This window comes from Panthera leo, chromosome F2 (assembly GCF_018350215.1).
Source record: "Panthera leo isolate Ple1 chromosome F2, P.leo_Ple1_pat1.1, whole genome shotgun sequence".
Taxonomy (NCBI): Eukaryota; Metazoa; Chordata; class Mammalia; order Carnivora; family Felidae; genus Panthera; species Panthera leo.
In genome coordinates, this window is record NC_056695.1 from 52,079,768 (window position 1) to 52,100,022 (window position 20,255).

At 36.9% G+C, this 20,255-nt stretch overlaps 1 long non-coding RNA gene across 2 annotated transcripts in view; it reads left to right on the forward strand.

The window, feature by feature from the left end:
• The window catches only part of LOC122210807, a 180,062-nt gene extending 166,135 nt beyond the window's left edge, over window positions 1-13,927 (forward strand). For both annotated transcript variants that reach the window (XR_006198259.1, XR_006198260.1), the window contains exons 8-10: window positions 9,278-9,344; window positions 13,073-13,204; window positions 13,464-13,927. This is a non-coding gene — a long non-coding RNA (uncharacterized LOC122210807). The remainder of the gene's footprint in view (window positions 1-9,277; window positions 9,345-13,072; window positions 13,205-13,463) is intronic.
• The last annotated feature ends 6,328 nt before the right edge of the window (window positions 13,928-20,255 follow it).

The following is a 20,255-nucleotide window of genomic DNA, read 5'->3' on the forward strand; positions in this document are numbered from 1 at the left end:
TATACCTTATAAAAATTAAATTAAAAATGAGTAAAGGATATATAATGGGGAAAGAATACTCTCTTCAATAAATGATGTTGGGGAAACTAGGCAGCCACATGCAAAAAATGAAACAGGACCCCTATCTTTTTTTTTTTTTAATGTTTGTTTATTTTTGAGAGGGGGGGAGGGGCAGAGAAAGAGGGAGACAGAATCTGAAGCAGGCTCTAGATCTGTCAGCACACAGCCCAGTGTGGAGCTTGAACTTACAAACCGTGAGATCATGACCTGAGCTGAAGTTGGATGCTTAAGTTGGATGCTTGAGCCACCCAGGCTCCCTGAAACGGAATCCCTATCTTACACTATATACAAAATTTAGCTCAGAATAGATTGAAGACTTGAATGTAAGACATGAAGCCATAAAACTTCTAGAAGAAAGCATAGGTGGTAAGCTCCTTAATAAAGGTCTTGGTGATGATTTTTTGGGTTTGACACCAAATGCAAAGGCAGCAAAGGAAAAAAAAAAAACACAGGTGGGAACTACATCAAACTAAAAGCTTCTAAAAAAACCAAACTAAAAGCTTCTGCACAAAAAAGGAAATCATCTCTTTCATCAACAAAATGAAAAGGCAACCTACAGAATGGGAAAAAATATTTGCAAACCATATATCTGATAATGGATTGATCCAACATATATAAAAACTCATACAATTAAATACCAAAAAAAAAAAAAAATTAAAAATGGGCAGAGGATCTGAATAGATATTTTTCTAAAGAAAACATACAAATGTCAAACAGGTATGTGAAAAAGTGCTCAACATCACTAATCAGGGGAATGCAAATCAAAACCACAATGAGGTATCACCTCACATCTGTTAGAAAGGCTATTATGAAAAATACAAGAAGTAACAAGAGTTGACAATGATACGGAGGAAAGGGAATCTTTCTGCGTTGTTGATAGTAATGTGAATTGGTGCAGCCACTATGGAAAACAGTATGCAGGTCCCCCCAAAATTAAAAATAGAACTACCATATGATCCAGCAATTTTAGTTATTTGTCCAAAAGAATCAAAACAATATCTCAAACACACCTATACTTTTACATTCACTAAAGCATATTTACAACAGGCAAGACATGAGAACAATGTAAATGTCCATTGGTGGATGAATGGATAAAAAAATGTCACATATGTATTCCGTGGAATATTATTAAGCCATAAAAGAAACTTTGCCATCTGCAACAACATGGATGGACCTTGAGAATATTATGCTAATTGAAGTCAGTCAGAGAGTGACAAATATTGCATGATATCACTTATTTGTGAAATTAAATAGAAAGCCAAACTCATAAAGAGAATAGATTGATTGTTGCCATGGGCAAATGAGTGAAGGGAGTCAAAAGGTATAAACTACCATTTATAAAATAAATAAGTCGTGGAGGTAATGTACAACATGGTGATTATAGTTAATACTGTATTGTATATTTCAAAGCCACTAAAAGAGTAAATTTTAAATGTTTTCATTTAAGAAAAAATATTTGGAAATACGTGTGGTGATGGATGTTGACTGCACGTACTAATGTGGTCATTTTGCAACATATACAAACATTGAATCATTATGTTGTACAACCGAAACTAATATAATGTTCTATGTCAGTTATATCTGAATAATATAAAATAATTTGAGTACTGGAAATTTGATTAAAAATATGATCTATATATACAATTGCCAAACCTGTTATAGTTCATTTCATTCAATTTCACCACAAACTTATACACATTATTTATAGATGAATTATGTAATTTTACATCTCCATTAGAATGATAGCGTGTCTAAAATCAAAATAGAATCTCAATTCTGGATTTCAAAATATAAATATAAGGTTATTACTATCAGAAGTTGCTGGCATAATCATGGGTTTCCAATAGAGTTGCAAAGGGAGCTTAGTTTATTTAGGTTTTTGAGGTTATGTTCCTTAGATGCAGAATATGACACAAGAATTAAGATGCAGATATCTTGAGGGAGAGCTCTTCAGAAAAAAATCTATAAGAGGATGTAAGGCAGGATAATTAGGCTGAAAAAGGGAAAAGAGCAGCAATCCGGTGTGTGTGCTGGGGGTGAGGCAGCTCTGTCAGCTGAAGAAAGTTCCCTGGAAAGGGGGGAAAGCTATGAGTGTTTAACAGCCACACTCACAGGAGCGTGGCTCCTAGAACTGGAGTTTGGGGACCACACATCTATTACAATAGTGAAGAAGAAACTGCAATTGGCATAACTAATAGTCGCTTCTCTCTGGCCCAATCTAAGAAGAATAAGCCATCAGCAACAGCTGCAGAAGGTGTGAGGCTGGATGATCCCCTTTGTACCATGGAATAATCAAAACTATGGATGACTGGAGGACCAGGGCTAGGCCTTGAACAAAGGACAGTCAATCCATATGGTGGCCAATAAGCTGTGATAGGACCAGATTTAAAGGATAAGCTAGGTGATCAGCTTTCTTAGTTTGAATATCTGAAGTAGGTAGTATTGGGAGAAGTTCAAAAGTCAGAGAGGCCATAGTGATCGAATGTACAGGCTGAAGTTATGAGGGAATTAGAGACTATAAGTAAGCAGTGACCGTGAGGTAGAGAATAGGTATAAAGACGGTATAGGGTAAAGGAACCATTTGCTGGAAATGGGATGGGAAATAAAGTAGAAACATAAAAGGTAACCACACTGGTAGAGCTCCAGAACAAACAACTGCAGAGTCCTGATGTTATTTTTCTTTCATCAGATAGGAAAAGATTTCAACGAGTATGATCAGGAAACACTGGAATAGACAAATTGCCCTCTGGAGAGGGTAGATACTGTTTGCATGATCTTGCTTTGTCAAAGACTCAAAATTACCTGATATGCTTGTAAGTGGAATTGCTCTGCAGAATAGAGACAGAATTCTGGAGGCCAGGATGCTGTCAGAAGGAGAATGGTAAAGAAGGTGATTTTAAAGCAGATAGATACCTACACAGAATTTTAAAGTTGTAAATGGTAAAATGTCCAATGTAAACCAATTTACACAGCAGTTTTTGTGGGAGTGGGATGGGGAGTGTGATTCAACCATGAGGATGAGGGAATAGTGTACATCTGAACTACCCAATATTATTTGGTAAATGTCCTGAGAAATTGATTGAGGTGAGCAAAGATTCTAAGTGAACTCCCAGGAGAAGCACTTGTCAGTCAATGAAGAATTTCCAGAGGAGAAGCCAGAGAGAGGCTCAAAGTTTGGGCAGGGGTTGACCTGGTGAAGAGGAGGGGAGTTCAGGTCATTGTTTTGGACAACAGTGAGAAGGGTTCAATTTGCCAGTTTTGAATCAGACTCTTTATAGTGTTCTTTTTGAATCTAAGATCTTGGACATTCTGATCTTCCTCAGCAGGTGGGAGAGAGGCATGGATGGCCTTGGCCAAAGTTTACTAAGGGGAATTATTTCCATAACGCTGTGAGGTTTCTGAAACAGTGATAAGTAGGGAGATCAAAACCTGATTAGGTTATCACAGCTCATCCCTTCTCCCTCACAAGAATGTTCTTTGAGAGGTATTAAGTATACAGATTTTAAAGTCAAACAGAATAGCAAACTCTCCAGGAATGGCTAGATCATCTTTACCATTTAAACTATGAACTATTTGACCAAGAAAACAATTTGTGAAGATGGGGTGGGTACACTGAGATAAGTTCATCATGAGCCCTCATTGTTTTGTGTGGTGATATGTGTGAGTGTCAAATTCTATAGTAGAGAACATTTAACATGAATTTAACAGAAACATCTCAATAATTAGTGACTACTTAGCTATGAAATTCTTGAGTTTCTCTTGGAAACATTTTCTAAAGCTATTATATATCTTTCTTCCACCCTACTTTCTGAAGAATATCTAAGAGATAATTTCACACCTTTTGGTACTAGCCATGCTAATCTTAGCCAATCAGAGTCTTTAATTTTGATTGGAATATTTCCCACAGTTCCCACTGTGTATCGTCAAAACTAAAATGGAGGTGGGGGGGGTGGTGAGTTAAATAGGTGATGGGGATGAAGGAGTGCACTTGTTCTGATGAGCACTGGGTGGTGTATGGAAGCGTTGAATCACTATACTGTACACTTGGAACTAATATTACACTGTGTGTTCACTGAAATTTACATTCAAATCTTAAAATTTTTAAAAATCATTTAAAAATTAAAAAAGAGAGGGAAACACAACCAGTACAAGAAAAAGTATTAGTCAGTTTAAGGCCAGAACTTAAATGGAATGCTTCTAAAAATCAAAACAGTGTTCCCTTAATGTGATAATATGTATTTACAAACAGGGTTTTGTGGTTGATGTCATCAACCGCTTGGTAAAATATTGCCAATAACATTATTGCCATAAAAATTGGAAAGTTGATTAGTAGGTTACTTAAAACTGTCATCTTAGCCTTTAGAGGATTTATTTAAATCTAATTTTAAAACTTTCTTAATATTTATTTTTACAGAACTTAGAAATTTAAGATTAGAAAACAGTTTCAAATGAGTGCTGCTGAAACTAATATGTGGATATGTGGCTTTTGTCCAAAGTGGTCGTTTTTCCCTCAAGGCCAATTTGTCATTGATGAAACATCTGTCCAAAACTATTCATGTGTGTTTTGAAAAACTAGGATCAATCAACTCTGTTTGGATAGGCAACTATTGCTTTCTAAGTAACGATGGATGATGATAGGTGAACATATTTTTTGGTTTAACTTTAATGTCTGTTTTTCTGAAACTGGAAAAATATCAGGATGGTATTTTGTACTTGTGCCTTATCTCACAATTAAGTTCTTATTGGAAACTCAGAAAAGGAAACAAAGTATTTAGAAGTTTATGAAACATTTTATTTTGTGCTAATGGCACTTTCTTGTGGAACTATTTGAATATATGGCCAAGGATGGAATTAGATGTTTATAAAAGCAAATTGCTGAATTTTTTTTCTATTTTGAAACCCTTCTTTTTCTTTAATAAGGCACCAAAACCATGATGTCATTTTACTATTTTAGGGTCTACATCCTCCATTTTCCATCTCCCATATCTTCCCCTTCCCATTTCTAGCCACAGACATACATAAGGTATACTGTGCTGTATTTACAGGAGCTGAAATTTTTAGTCTTTGCTGATGTAGGATAAATAATAAATTTAAATCTCTAGAAAGAGATATATACTATAGGTTAAGCTTTATACTTAACCATTTGTTCATTTATTCACTAAACAATAATTGAACATCTGCTCTCAGGCACATTTTGTATTGCACTATAATTAGTTGTTTAATGATCTCATACCAGACTGTGAGAACTTCTATCTCAGTGGCTGGATTAATGAGTAACATTTAGCACATTTTGTATGCATACATGTCAAACAATTGACTATGAGGATTCAGTATGATTGAAAAAAAAAGAAAGGTAATGGGAAAGAGACACCTGAAATTTATTCACCTTGTAATGTATGTTAGATATTTTGTGAATCACTTCACTTACATTATCGTTTTTGTTTTATTCAACTTTTACAGTTAACCTTTGAGGAAATATAAAGGTAAGTAGAATCAGGCAGAGTTAGTATCCTGCTCAATGTGGGCTTACCAGTGGGCTGGTAAGTTAGAGCTGGAAGTTGAGTTCATGTCCATATGATCTGAGCCCATGTGCTTAGATTGCACAGCTGGCTACCACACAGAAACCCTCACTACTCCTACCAGGCTAAATGAGAAAAAAAACAAACAACACCAAAATAGAGTCTTACCACTGTATTACATTAAAAAGAAGTGTAGGGGAGCCTGGGTGGCTCAGTCAGTTAAGCATCAAGCTCTTGGTTTCAGCTCAGGTCATGATTTCATGGCTCATGAGATCAAGTCCCATGACTTATGAGCCCCATGGGTTTCTCTCTCTACCCTTCTTCTGTGTGCACTCTCTTGCCCTCTCTTTCAAAAAAATAATAGAAAAGTTCTAGTCAATTAAAAAGTATATAAAACATATATTTGAGTAGTAAATATAGGAAGGTAAGAAAATATTTTTATAGTTGATAGGTTTGGATACTAAGAAGAGTCAAAAGACTCAATTATTCAAATTTAAGTGAAAGTGACCAGTAAAAAATTCATTCAATAAATATGTGAAGTTAGTATTCTAAATACTAGGGATACAATGGGGAACAAGAGAGATAAAAGTACTGCTTTCACTGAGCTTACATTCTTAAGGGAGGAGACAAATAATGATATTTATTCTAGCATTAATGTATATGTAATGCTTATATGCCACATTTCTCTAAGTGCTTTTGTTCCTCTCTTTCTCTCTCTCTCACACACACAAACATGTTTAAATCCCATGACTAAACAGCTCTGTGAGGTAGATTCTATTTTATGCTTATTTTAAAGATGTGGAAAATTCATCATAGAAAGGTAAGGAAGTCACCTAGAGTCATAACAGTGCGTGGTTTCCGTGGGACATGGGAAACTAGTTTCAAATCTAAGCAGTTCATGCTATTTGTTTTTTTTTTTTTATTTTTTAATGTTTATTTATTTGGTGGGGGGGGAGAGAGAGAGAAACACAGAATCCAAAGCAGGCTTCAGGCTCTGAGCTGTCAGTGCAGAGCCCAACGTGGAGCTTGAACTCACAAGCTGTGAGGTCATGACCTGAGCTGAAGTCAGACGCTTAACCAACCAGGCCACCCAGGCTCCCCACCTATTTCAGGTTTGATTAGTGATATGAAGAAAAAGAAAGCAGAATAAAAGGAAAGAGAAATGGCAGGGGTGATGATTTATTTAGGGTGCTATCTTTGGGATGAGATCGCATTTAAGAGAGACCTGATAGAAGTAATTATTTAGCCATGATGTTATCTTAGCGGGAAAAAAAAATCCAAAAAAGTAGAAATGATAGATGCAGAAATCCTGCAGTTGGAGCACACTTGATATGTTCTTTTTTTCCTCCACACTTGTATTGTTCTACGTATAACAAGGAGTCCAGTGTAAATAAGTAAGGGAGAGAATGGAAATATGGTCGTATAGTTACCTATGTGCCATAATATGGGATTTTTAGACCATGCATGGACTTTGGATTATGAGCATAGATCTGATATAATCTAAAAATTTGGAAACTTTATAAAGATTCGACTGTGAACTTACAAGATTGGAGACAGAGTGATTACTTATGAGGCTTTTACAATTTGTCTATGATAAGAGTTCTTGGGCCAGTTGGTAGGAAGTGGATAAATTTTTTATGTATTTTGAAAGAAGAACCAGTAAGATTTACTGATAGATTGGCTCTTTTAATGTAGGAGAATGAAGAATCAGGATGATTCCACACTTGTTGTCTTGTGTAATTGGATGAATAGTTGCCATTCAGTAAGAAAGGAAATACCAGGGGGAAAACTATATGGGGGTAAGAAGAATCAACAATTTTGTTTTGAATTTTAAGCTTTTGATGCCAAATAACATCTAAGTAGAGATGTTAACTAGGTAGTTGCATATATGAGTCTGAAGACAGGGGCTATGGCTACACATTTGGGAATCATCAAGTTATGAATGATTTTAAGATTGAGGGACTGGATGAGCTCACTTAAGGATGGAGTATAAATTGAGAAGACGTCTGAGGATTGAGTTTATAAGGCATTCTGACATTAAGAAGTTTGTGCAATGAGAAAAGTCTAGCAAAAGATCTTAGGGAAAAAATGGCTAATGAAGTAGGAGGAGACTTAAGTACTTTTTGTTTTAAAAGTCAAGAACAAAGTTTTTGGTAGAGGGAATCATTAATATTATTAATTGTTACCAGATTAGATAGGTTGGAGACTGATGGTTGGGTTTATTGATGAGGTCACTGGTGAACTTGTCAAGAGCAATTTTTGTCCAGTGGTGGCAATGAAAGCCCATTTGAGAGGAGTCCAAGAGAGAGTGGGAAGAGAAGAGATGGAGAGAATAGGTATTGTGAATTTCTCTCTAAAGGCAACTTATGGGATAAGATAAAATTAAGGCTGAGTTTTTATAGATACTAGAGATATTACAACATGTTTGCATGTTTCCAGGAAGAGTCGGTAGAGAGGGAAAATTGGTAATGTAGGACAAAGAGGGCCATTTGCTGGACTGAGATTCTTCAGTGGACAGGAAAGCATGAAATTTAATGAACAAGTTGAGTATTTGGTTCAATAGGATGTATATTTTGGCCACTGTAACAGGAAAGGTGCAGAGTATAGGAATTCAAGTGTAAAGCATTGATATGAAAGTGGGTTGATGCCAATGTTTTCTTTTGATTGTTTCCATTTCTACATGAAATAAGACACAGAATCATTTACTGAGGATGATGAAGAAAGATGCTGTGGATTGTATTCCCCCAGCCCCAAATTCATATGATGAAGCCCTGACTCCCAATGTGATGGTATTTGGAGATGGGACCTGAGTGGAAATTAGGTTAGATGAGGTCATGGGATAGGGCCCTCATAATGAGCTTAGTGTCCTTATAGGAAGACATGTCAGGTAGCATGCTTCATCTCTCCCTGCCATACAAGTGCACAGTGAGAAGGTAGCCATCTGCAAGCCAGAAGGGAGCTCTTATCAAGGAATCAAAGTGGCCAGTACCTTGACCTAGGACTTGCCAGTCTCTAGAACTGTGAGAACTCCACTCAGGAGGGGAGGTGCTGGAGATGTGAAAAATTATATAATAATAAGTTTGAAAGGCAGCAATGACGGCTAAAGTAGGAAGTCAAAGTTGATCTGTTTAACATGTTTTTGAGTTTTATTCTAGCTATAAATCAGCTACTTCAGTGCTGAGAGAGCAGTGTGTTAGATAACTAGGGTTGAGTTACTATGATGTATGATGGGGGGAAAGGAGACAAAGGCATTAAGGTATTCACAACCATATCTTAAACATATTGTATAGAGACCACACCATATGTAGAGATCACAGCGGTGATTGTAAACAATTAGGAGTATGAGACTTATAATAGTAGGAGTAGTCTATTATAGTAGTAGCCTATTATAAATATTAGAAGTACAGACCACTCATAATCTATTAAATACATTCTATTGAGAGGTGTGGTGGCTTTGTAACATTCACTTTGACTAGACTGAACTGCCTTTCTCAGAATTCTCTGTAGATTTCCAATTATAGTGGGCCACTAGAGACATTTTTACAGGCTATTTGAGAGATGGAAGTTAAACAGAAACATTGGTGTTTCTCAACACAGAGGCACTGGTGCGATCTCAAACTTTGGTGTGACACAGTAGCTGGGTCTGCAGCTTTACCACCTTTGCCTGGATCCTTCTTTAACTCTGCTATTCCTCACAGGTGTGTGCTTCGCTCTGTGATGAAGGACACCAGCTTTCTATGTAGGACACCCATATCAAGATCACAGGTGATGAGAATTGGCATAAGTTTTGTCCTTTCCTCATGGCTTCCAGCTCCTGCTTGTAGGTTCCGGCTTGTCCTCTCTCTTCCCAATGCTATATCCATCTTCTCTTCCCAACTTCCCTCCCTGTGAACTTCAAGCTCTAGCATCAGAGGAAAGAAAGCAGACTTACAGACACTGCTTAGGCAGCTCTCATAATTGCATAAGACCCAATTCTGGTAACAAATGTCTTATCTTATATACAGTGGTTCTGCCTCTCTGATGAAATTCTGAGAAGAGATTATGAAATAGGTATTAAACAAATGGAGGGACATATTTATAAACTGGTAAGATTAACTATTATATAGGCGTCGATTCTCCAAATTCATTTATGAATTTGACAGTCCTGATAAGAATCCAGCTGGATGTATATGTCTTAGAACTTCAAATGTCAATATGAATACTTTAACAGTAGGTATGTGACAGAACACAAAAAGCAGCCAGGTTCTGTGCTATACCTCAAAACGTTATACAGTTGTGTGAAATGTCAAATATCATAAACTATGAACCAAGATTTTCATTTCAGGAATTAAGTAGAATAAAATTATAGTTCTAGCTTGTACATGTATGGGACTTTATGTGTGAGACGCTTGTTGTTTAAGTACTACACACCCATATCTACACCTTTCCCCCCACCAGCTCATTTAATCATAACAGTCCTATGAGGTAGATACTTTTCCTATTTTTCAGGCAAATAATTAAAGCACAGAAACATTAAGGACCTTGCACAGGGTCGCACCAGAAAGTAACAGTAAAGTCACATCAGAGATTAATAGAGTCAGAACTTCCATCTCACACCAGCCACTTGCTTTTTCTAATATGGGTGTGAACTCTGCTCTTTGAGAACATTACCCTGGAAAAGCAAAGGCAGGCTGTGGGGTACATCAATACCTATAAGGTTTCTTGAGAGGAAGGCAGAAGTTATTTATCTTGTAACTAACTGAATGCACCTGGACCATAAAAGATGGCGAAAATCAGCTCCATGAACACAGCTAAGTAAGAACAATTGACTTTCATTATCTTGAGGGTTGCTGAATTGTTGAAATACACAACTGACACGGTAGCCCAGGGATAGACTATTGAGTGAAACATGTTATGGAGCAGGAATCAAGAATCAAGTTGTTTAATATCCTGTCTTTATGAGAGGGGCATTTTAGTGTCCACCCACATAAGAAGACACCTTCAGCTCATTGTCATGCCAAGGTGGATCACCTCAATTGCCATCAGCAATCAAAAAGAGACAGGGAGAGGTCGTATTGTTCCAGGCCCATAAATGTGTGGTCTCATGGTCAAAGGATGAGGCAGCAACAATGGCTAGAACAAACTCTGCCTCTGGGGAGTAGGAAATGGTTGCTGTGTGTTTGGGTGGGAGGAAAGGATTTGGAAAATTACTAATTTACATAAAAGGATTTATAAGGTTTTAAAATCTGTATGTGCATAAAGGTCTCTGAGTTTTCAAAGATGCACTGCAAAGCACAATGAGGTCCAATTCTTCATCTATCAAATTAGCAAAAATGCAAATGAGCCTGGGATGAAAACACTGGTAAATGTACCAAGGAATGTTCTAGTTATTGCCGGAGGCAGTTATTCGGTATGACCTTTCTGGATAGCAGTTTATCAATATGTATGAAGAGTCTTAAGAAACATAGTGTCCTCTAAATAGTAATTCCACCCCTGAGTATCTGCCATAATAAAGTAATCCCAAATATTGAAAAGAGATTTATACTCTAAGATTAATACTCTAGCATTAAAATTGTGAAAACTAGAAACAGAATGTCCAATCATAATGAAAGAATTAAATAAACCATGGTACATTCACTTATTAAAATATTATGTAAAATAAATATATTTACAAAGATTATGTAAAAACATGGAAATGCTAATGGAGTAATAAATAAAAAGAATAATACAGAAAACCATATATATAATTATATATGTTTCAGGTGTACATATTTTTGTCAAAGGCTTAGAAGACCAAAACTGTTAGAATAAATAGTTGAAGAAAAATTGATGATTTCTGCCCCTTTGTTTCTACTTGTCTGAATTTTCAGGCCTGTTCATGAGTATGTTTTGAGTGAAAAAAAAAGTTAAATGCAATAACAATAGCATAGCAGTGTCAGTTTAATCATCAGAAAGAAAAAGATTCTGTAATAAACAAGCCTGAGCCCCTCAAGCTCATCCTGATTAAAACCAAAGAGGAGTTCCAAGACTTGAAAAATGTCCTTTAGCGTTCTATTGTAGCTGTTATAGGAATAGCTTTCAAAGGGAAGCTCATAATAGAACCTAAAGAAATAAATGTTCTGAAGATGAGACAGAGCTTGGTTTATTTGGAATCAGTTGGCTCAGACACTGTTCTGATTAACCTGCATGGGCAAGATGGAATTTAACTTGAATATTTGGTTATATTGCATCCATCTTGCCTATTCCACTGGAAAAAAAAAAACACCCTAAATACTGTACTGGGAAAGGATGGGGGTGGAAAGTGAGGAGAAATTTTTGTCAAATGTGTTTTAGATTAGAGACCCTTCTAGACTATAGTTTCGAGGTGGAATTAGTCATTGGCACAAATGCGCCTTTTCAAAACTGTTTCTGGTGAATAAGCAAAGGTGTGTGTTTGTGCCAGGTTTTTTCAGCTTCTCTCGCTTTGCTATGTTGTCACCTAAACTGAGATTTGAAGTAGGAGATGGCAGTCAGGGCTCCTAGTTTGTGACCCACTACACAGGATTATTTTTTCTTTTTAAATTTCTTCAGAAGAACTGGTTGCTATTAGTGCATGGTTTTTCAGAAATGTTTAAAAGCACAATAAATAGCATTTTGGGGTTACTGACCTAAAATTAGGGTTTTAGCATATTTTAGAGAGAAAAAAAATCCTGCCTTTTGCAACAACATGGAAGGACCTTGAGGGCATTGCACTAAGTAAAATAAGTCAGAGAAAGACAAATGCTATGTGATATCACTTATATGTGGAATGTATTTAAACAAACCCAAACAAACTCATAGATACAGAGAATGTATTGATGGTTGTTACAGGTGGTGGGTGGGCACAAAATAGGTGTAAGAAGCCAAAAGATATAAGCTTTCAGTTGTAAAATAAGTAAATCCTGGGGATGGAATGCACAGCATGAGAGCTATAGCTAACAACACTGTGTTATGTATTTGGAAGTTACTAAGAGAGTAGATCTTAAAAGTTCTCAAGGTGGGGTACACTGGGGTGGCTCAGTTGGTTGAACCTCTGACTTCAGCCCAGGCCATGATCTCCTGGTTCATGATAGCCCAGAGTCTGCTTCAGATTTTCTGTCTCTGTCTCTCTCTCTGCTCTTCCCCCATTCGTGCACATGAGTGTGAGTGCTCTCTCTCACAAATAAACATTAAAAAAATTTTTTGAAAAGTTCTCAAAGGGAAACAAATTGTAACTATGTGTCGTGATGAATGCTAACTAAACTTGTTGTGGTAATCATTTTGCAATATGTACATATATCAAATCATGTTGTACACCTAATGTTAATACAATGTTATATGCTAATTATATCTCAATTCTAAAAAAAGATAAGAAATTAGAAAAACCAAAATGAGTAATACTTTTGGATATATAAATCTGAGTTACACTGATAGACTCACAAGATACTATATATAAATACTACATATAATTTTACTTTTGTTTAAAAGTATCCCTTTCCCTTCTTTTCCAAATGTAGCATTAGTTATTCTTTATTGTGAAATACAACAGGATAACTCCTAAGCATCTTGGACATTTGCAAATTTTAAGAGACAGACACAGGTGAACGGATCAGGCTTCTACGTTTTTGCTCTTCTTGTACTATGTTCAGGTGAGAATTGTATTATGGGAATTTGTACATTCTGTCTGTGGTGACACTATCTACTATTTTTATTTTCAGAGTTGACAGCTGCCTTCAGCATTGTGCAATGTTTGGCTAGCATTACATTTTGGCTATGGCTGTGTCAGGAGTTTCTTGTGTTATACATTATTGCAATAGATTTTGTTATTGATTCCAGATATGTTTATATATCTTTCTTGTTCTCAGTTTCTGGAGGTTAATCTGTCTAGCATTGTTCCTTTTCTTGCAGAAAGGAATCTGGGAATCCTTGAGAGTTGGATAAAACTGGCACAAAAAATGGAAAAAAAAACCACTGAATGAAGTCTTTGGAAAAAAAACAAACCCTACAAATCGACTCAAAGTAAAACCTTTCTTAGGTCTGAAAAAATCTCAGACAAGTTTAGAAGCATTTTTATGTACAGTGTCTTTATCTTCCTGCTGACTTTCAGAAGTAAAAACAAAGAGAGACAAAACCCACAAAAGACAAAAACACAAAATAAAACAAAAAACAACTCAATGATATGTTCTTAAATGCATAAAATTGTATATAGGCTTTCGAATTGAAACTGGCTCTTCATGTGGCCAGCAAGAGAACAGCGTGGCCAAAGTGGATAGTACAGCAGCCAGCAGCCTCTTTCCTGGTTAATCAATGTGATGGACAGGTGGACATAGATGGATTTTCCTTGAAAGTTGTTCCAGCCAAACTGGTTTTCATAGAAAGGGCTCTATTTTAATCTTTGTTCCAATATAACCACTATATATTAGATATAATCTAAACTGTTTTATTTGTAATTCATATTGCTTCTTTAAAGTTATAGTTGAGCCGAGATTTTTTCTGTCCACCAGATTAAAAGTTATCAGGTCCCAAAATGTTTATGTTCACCGTACAGTAATGCAGTTACTATAAGAGATAAGACAGCGTTTGTGCAAAATGCAAAAATAATCAGTGTATGATATTAATTAGCATTTTGAGTTTTAATCCAGAGTAAGGGGCCCAGGCCTGTAGATAATAGGTCCGGGCATTTGGGGAGGAGAAAGAGAAGCTTATCGGTAACGTTCCTGGACTTGTCCAGCTGTAGTTTTGGACCATGCCAAGGTTAAAGAGGGAGGAGGGAACAAGGGAAATAAGGAAGGGAAATTATTTGCTGGCTGGTGGCTGGTATCTTCATAAGCTGGTTTCTCACTCTGGCCCTGGTGGGTGTTTGTAGCTGATACTTTCTTCTGTGGGTACTATGAAGACCCTCTCAGTAGCCCTTTTTAGTGGCAGCTCTCACAGCACGTGAGAACATCTCACCTTCTGACCTCAGCCCTGGTGTGGAGATATCCCCATCCTGGTTCTACACCAAGTCGTTTCATGCTCCAGACCAGCTCTTTCCCCTACAGCCCACATTTGGTCCATGGGAATCAAACATTTCTTGGCTTTTACTAATGGAAGTATACTTCCTTTGCAAATAGAACCATGTTGTCTCTTTGTTTTCCTGAAATAGGCCACTCTAATTTTCTCAGTCCATGGTATCTCTCAATTATGGAGAGGATTAGGTCCCTCTAGTGTCTCTGGCTGAAACCCTTACTCTTCATTGAGATTGTGAATGACAAACTCCTCTCTTTTCCCCTCGGGGACTGGAGGTGAGGCTCAAGCCCAGCTTTTTCCATAGAAACATTCCCCCAAATATATTTTTCATTCTCTAAATGCTTTGCCCCCCTTTTTATAATCTTGATCTGATTGAATGGTCCAAGAAGCGTGGAACCAGTTTTTGTACATTCTTTTTGTGCATTCTACCTTTTGTCTGTCACCTAGCTTTGGTACACATCACCTGTTGTATTTTGTTGCATGGACCAAAACCCCAGTTAACACTCTGTTACACTGATGTGAACTCCAATGGTAGTCCCCTTGCTTAGATCTTAGCCTAAGATTGCCAGAGAAAATGGATAACCATTTAAATTTAGGTTTCAGATAAATGGTGAATAATTTCTTTGTGTGTGTATGTCAATTGCTATTGGAGATATGTGTAAACTAAAAAAGTGTTCATCTGAAATTCAAATGTAACTGGGCACCTGGAATTTTATTTGCAAAGTCTGGTAGCCTTCTCTTAAAACTGCTTAAAGCAACTTAAATAGATTTTGATTAACATTTTATTATCTGGAGGGCTGTATATATGTGCTTATGTCTCTCATGTCCAATCTGGATAATTAGATGTAACCTGTGCTGGAAGCCTAAAATAACTGTCCAGCAAATCTGTTTTGACTACAATATGGTTCTGTTTCTGTTCGTGTCGAGATTTGACATCTTCCTGGTGACAAATCGCTTTTAGCTACACATGTGTAATTAATCTTGAGGGTGAAGATGGTTTCCCATCAGCCATGTTCAGGCCTAGCTCGGGGAGGGTTATGATAGGATGAAAAGAATTGTAGTACAGAGAATAAGCTGTTTGTTCTGTTATTAAACACTTCACTGCTTGTAGTTAATGATTTATTCTTCAACTCATAAATACTTGTTATTTGTAATATGTCTTGTAAGCACTTCAAAATATATCCTATTAAGGCTATCTGATTCCACTGTTGATATTATTAGGCATCATGCTATGACCCTGCTTTTAATGATAAACAAATGGGTTGAGCAGTGAGGTACAAAAATCAGAGCGAGAAAACAATTTACCAAACCAAGGTTTCTGTTCGACATTTTTAGTTCATAGCATGAAGTTAATTTAATGGCATCATCTTTGTGAGAAGCAGTCATTTTGTAGTTTTATGTGTTCTCAAGATCCTGGTTTGATGGCAAATGGAGAGACAGAGGTTTTTCCACTGTGAGATCTCTGAAGGCATGTTTAGAGTATAGAGTGTCTGAGAGGAGTGGGGGTATGTGTTTCATCAAAGATGGGATCCTCTTTAGCTGAGAATTCTGAGATTGTAGCAGAGGATATGATGGTGGAAGAAGAGAATTTATGGAAACTACCTGAGTGAAGCTTTAAATATATAACAAGTGTTTCTGATTATAGATGATAAAATAGTGGATTATTATTCTTTCTTTGCCTGAAAGTTTATAGCATTTCCACTGTAATAGTTTACTAGTTTAGTTTATTTCTAAGTTTAAAAAGAATGAGGTCTCTGTGAAGATTATCTTGTATTTGTGAGAAAATACAAGTATATAAGGAACCACCTTAAAAGAAGCTAATGTGAAAAAAAAACCCATAAATCATTAACATAACCTGGTTATCTTATACTACCAAAAATTCAATACGAGCTAATGGTATGACGTCAGTAGATAAAATATTAATGTAGTCTTGGTCTGCAATAGTGGCAGTATACTGGTGTGACCATCTCTGACCTCACTTTTCAGGTATTAACAGAAAATGTATACGGATGCTTAATGCTCATGTGAGGAAGAGAAGACTTAAGTGGGACATTCTAGGTGTCTTCCAATATTCAGAATGTTCCCTCATGTAGAAGATGGATGGAGTATACTTGCAGAGCATAACCTTAGCATCAACGAACAGAACTTACCAGGAGACACATGTCAGCCTAGCTAGCTAACAAAAAGAGTGATTTAAAAAGGAAACTGGCTTCTCTTTTTGGTAGCCAATGGCCTATTGAGAAAGAACACACTGAAAGCTCAGATGATCACCTTTCAAAACTATAGAAAAAACAATAGATGGTTTAAGTTCTTTCCAACTTTATGATGTCATGATTCTAGATCTCATGGAACATGTTATTAATTAAAATGTGTAAAGTACTTGCTATCTTCAGGCAATGTCCTAAGGATATGCAGTCATTCATTTACTCAGAAAATATTAACTATAGGTACCAGGCATTGTTAAAGACCCCAATTTTTGCCTTTCTAGAGTGATATTCTAAATAGCAGAAATAAAAACTTTATATAGTAAGTGGAAAAAGTGATACATGTTCAAGTTAAAAATATAACCAGGAAATAGGATGGGGAGTCCTAAGGGAGGATTTGCCATTTTAAATGGGGAAGGCTTTGTTGAGAAGATTATATGTGAGTAAAGATTTGAAGGGGGTAAGGAAGCAAACCATAGGAATATCTAAGGGAAGAATGATCCATGCAGAGGGAACAGGAAGTGCAAAGGCCCTAAAGCAAGACTTGCCTTTCGTTCTGAACAACTGGGAGACCTGCGTGGCTGGAGACGAGAGGCACAGGCGAGAGGAATAGGAGTTGAGGTCAGAGAGGTACGAGGGATCAGCTTTTGTAGGGCCATTTAGGTCTTGGTTGAGAATCTGCTTTTTCCTCTGGCCAAGATGGGCAGCCACTGAAGGATTTTGGCAGGGAGTGACGTAATGGTTTACTGTGCGATTTGCAGAGAACAGATTGTAGGGAACGAGGGATACAGTTAAGGAGGCTGTTGCAATAGTCCTGGAGCAAGAGGATGGCAGCTGGTCCCAAGATGGTCTCAGTAGAGATGGAAAGAAGTGGTCAGACCCTGCATTTATTTTGACAGTAGAGACAGCAAAATTTGCTGGCAGATTGGATGTAGTGTGAGAAGAAAGAGGGATTAGGATGAAATCAAGGACTTGGACATGAGCACACGGAAGGACTGAATTGGCATGAAATGAGATGGAGAAGACCGTGAGGCTTTGGGTAGGGTGGGAGGGATATCGTCAGCTTTCCAGGAATTACCCCTTTCACCGTCTTAAAACACTTTGAGGCCAGGACACCTAGGTGGCTCAGTTGGTGAAGTGTTGGACTTCGGCTCAGGTCATCATCTCATGGTTAGTGAGTTTGGAACCGCATTGGGCTCTGTGCTGACAGCTCAGAGCCTGGAGCCTGCTTCGGATTCTTTGTCTCCCTCTCTCGCTCTCTGCCCCTCCCCCACTCTCACTCTGTCTCTCCCCTCTCAAAAATAAACATTTAAAAAAAATTTAAAAAACACTTTGAGGCTGTCATCTCCACTCCACAGAAGACAAAACTGAAATAGAGGTTAGGGGGCTGGGCAACATTCGAAGTGAAGCCAAGATCTGAACACAGGTGCCTAACCCAGGACTTGTCCTCTTAACAACTGTATTGTGATATATAATAAGCCTGGTTACAACATGGCCCCAGTGAGCAGGTGGCATAGGCTTAGTAACATAAACTACTAGTGATTTATAGGAATCTGTGAGGAGGAAACAGAAGTTATAGGAAAGGAAGAGCCTGAAACTCTACCTTCTCTGCACAAACAAGGACTCCTCTCTCACTGCTCATTATTGGGGAAGAAAAGTATTTTGAGTTAAGAGAGTTTTCTCTAGTTAGCTAATTGTTGACGTTTTTAAAAATCCTAATTTTTCTAATATGGCATTGATTTTGTGTCATTTATCTAAATTGAGCACAGTGGTACTTTCCCCCCATTTAAACGGTTTTGCTTTCATTTTTAATCATTCTGGCTATCAATTTTCATCATGATAAAGGATGTTTAAATTTTGTACTATATACTTAGCCATCTTCCCTTTTTATGAATATTAAAGAATTTGAAAAGTATAGCAAAGTATTAACATAAACAAGGTCACACTAAGAGAAAATCACAGTATTTTAGTACATTTGCTTTTAATAAATTTCCATTTAGTATACTTAGTACTCATATTTATAGATGTTATATATGATGGATATTACACTATATACATAGCTTTGTATTATGCTTTTTCACTAACATAATATGACAGTTTCCTATCCTATTAAATTCTTTGTAAATATAACGTCTATTCATAATTCTTTTAAGCACCCCCCTGACCTCTAATTCTGTAGTGTCTTTTTAAAAAGACTTTTCCTGGGGCACCTGGGTGGCTCAGTCGGTTAAGCGTCCGACTCCGGCTCAGGTCATGATCTTGCGGTCCGTGAGTTTGAGCCCCGCGTCAGGCTCTGTGCAGACAGCTCAGAGCCTGGAGCCTGTTTCAGTTTCTGTGTCTCCCTCTCTCTCTCTGCCCCTCCCCTGCTCATGCTCTCTCTCTCTGTACCAGAAATAAACGTTAAAGAAAAAGTTTTAAAGACTTTTCCTAATACTGTTAATATTTCCCAAATACAACCATTGGTGTTTAGAATGAAAACATATTACGGAGATTGTGCAGTCTGTGATATGCCTGTTAGGCTGTTCTCTCTAAAATAGTCACTGGTGAGAGAAAAAGCTTGAACTGATAAAGTCACTTCACTAGAGATCTATGTTCCAAGCTCTTTGAAAATTTGAGTTGTTATCCCTTTTTTTCATATCAGTAAACTTTGTCAGAGACAACTCTTTTAAAAGTAGGCAAAGAAGTGATGTGCCCCATGCCAATATTTGTAATTTTTTTAGTTTCCTTGGAACTTTTATAGGAAACAATAAATATAAGCCTCTCCAAGTAACAATGTGAACTTCAATTTTATTTTAATGATTCTTCTCCATTAAGTGGTGCTTAAATGTTTAATTGTTTTTCAGGGATTAAAAGCTAAGCTATTGGCACAGTCTGTGATGAACAAACGGGGATACAACCGAAAACTGCAAGTTTGGGGATTAAATTTGCTAAATGCTCTGGAAGTATCCTTCTATGTTTTCTTATTTTTAATGAATATATTCTAATATTCATCTCTTTTTATAAACCAACTGTGGGGTGCCTGGGTGGCTCATCTGTTAAGTGTGTGACTTTGGCTCCCCATATCAGGCTCTGAGCTGTCAGCTAACAGCCTGAGGTTGGCTTTTGATTGTGTCTCCCTCTCTCTGCCCCTCACCCGCTGCTCACACTCTGTCTCTCTCTCTCAAAAATAAACAAACATTTAAAAAAATGTTTTAAGAGTTAAAAAAACAATTGCAATAACTTAGTGATCAAACTATGTTGATGGTATGTGCCTACTTTATTTTTTACCTATAAACAAATAAATTTAAATTTCAACAAATTTCATGAAGTATTTGTGGTAGCTTATACTTAGGCTCAAGTTTATAAAATCCAAAAAGTAAGTCTTACCTATTTAACTTGATTAAACAAAGAGGAACATAGTAGCAAACTATGTTTAAGACAAACTTGTATAAGTAGATGACCAATTTTAAAAAATGGAATATAAAAAAATACACCTAACATCAAGACC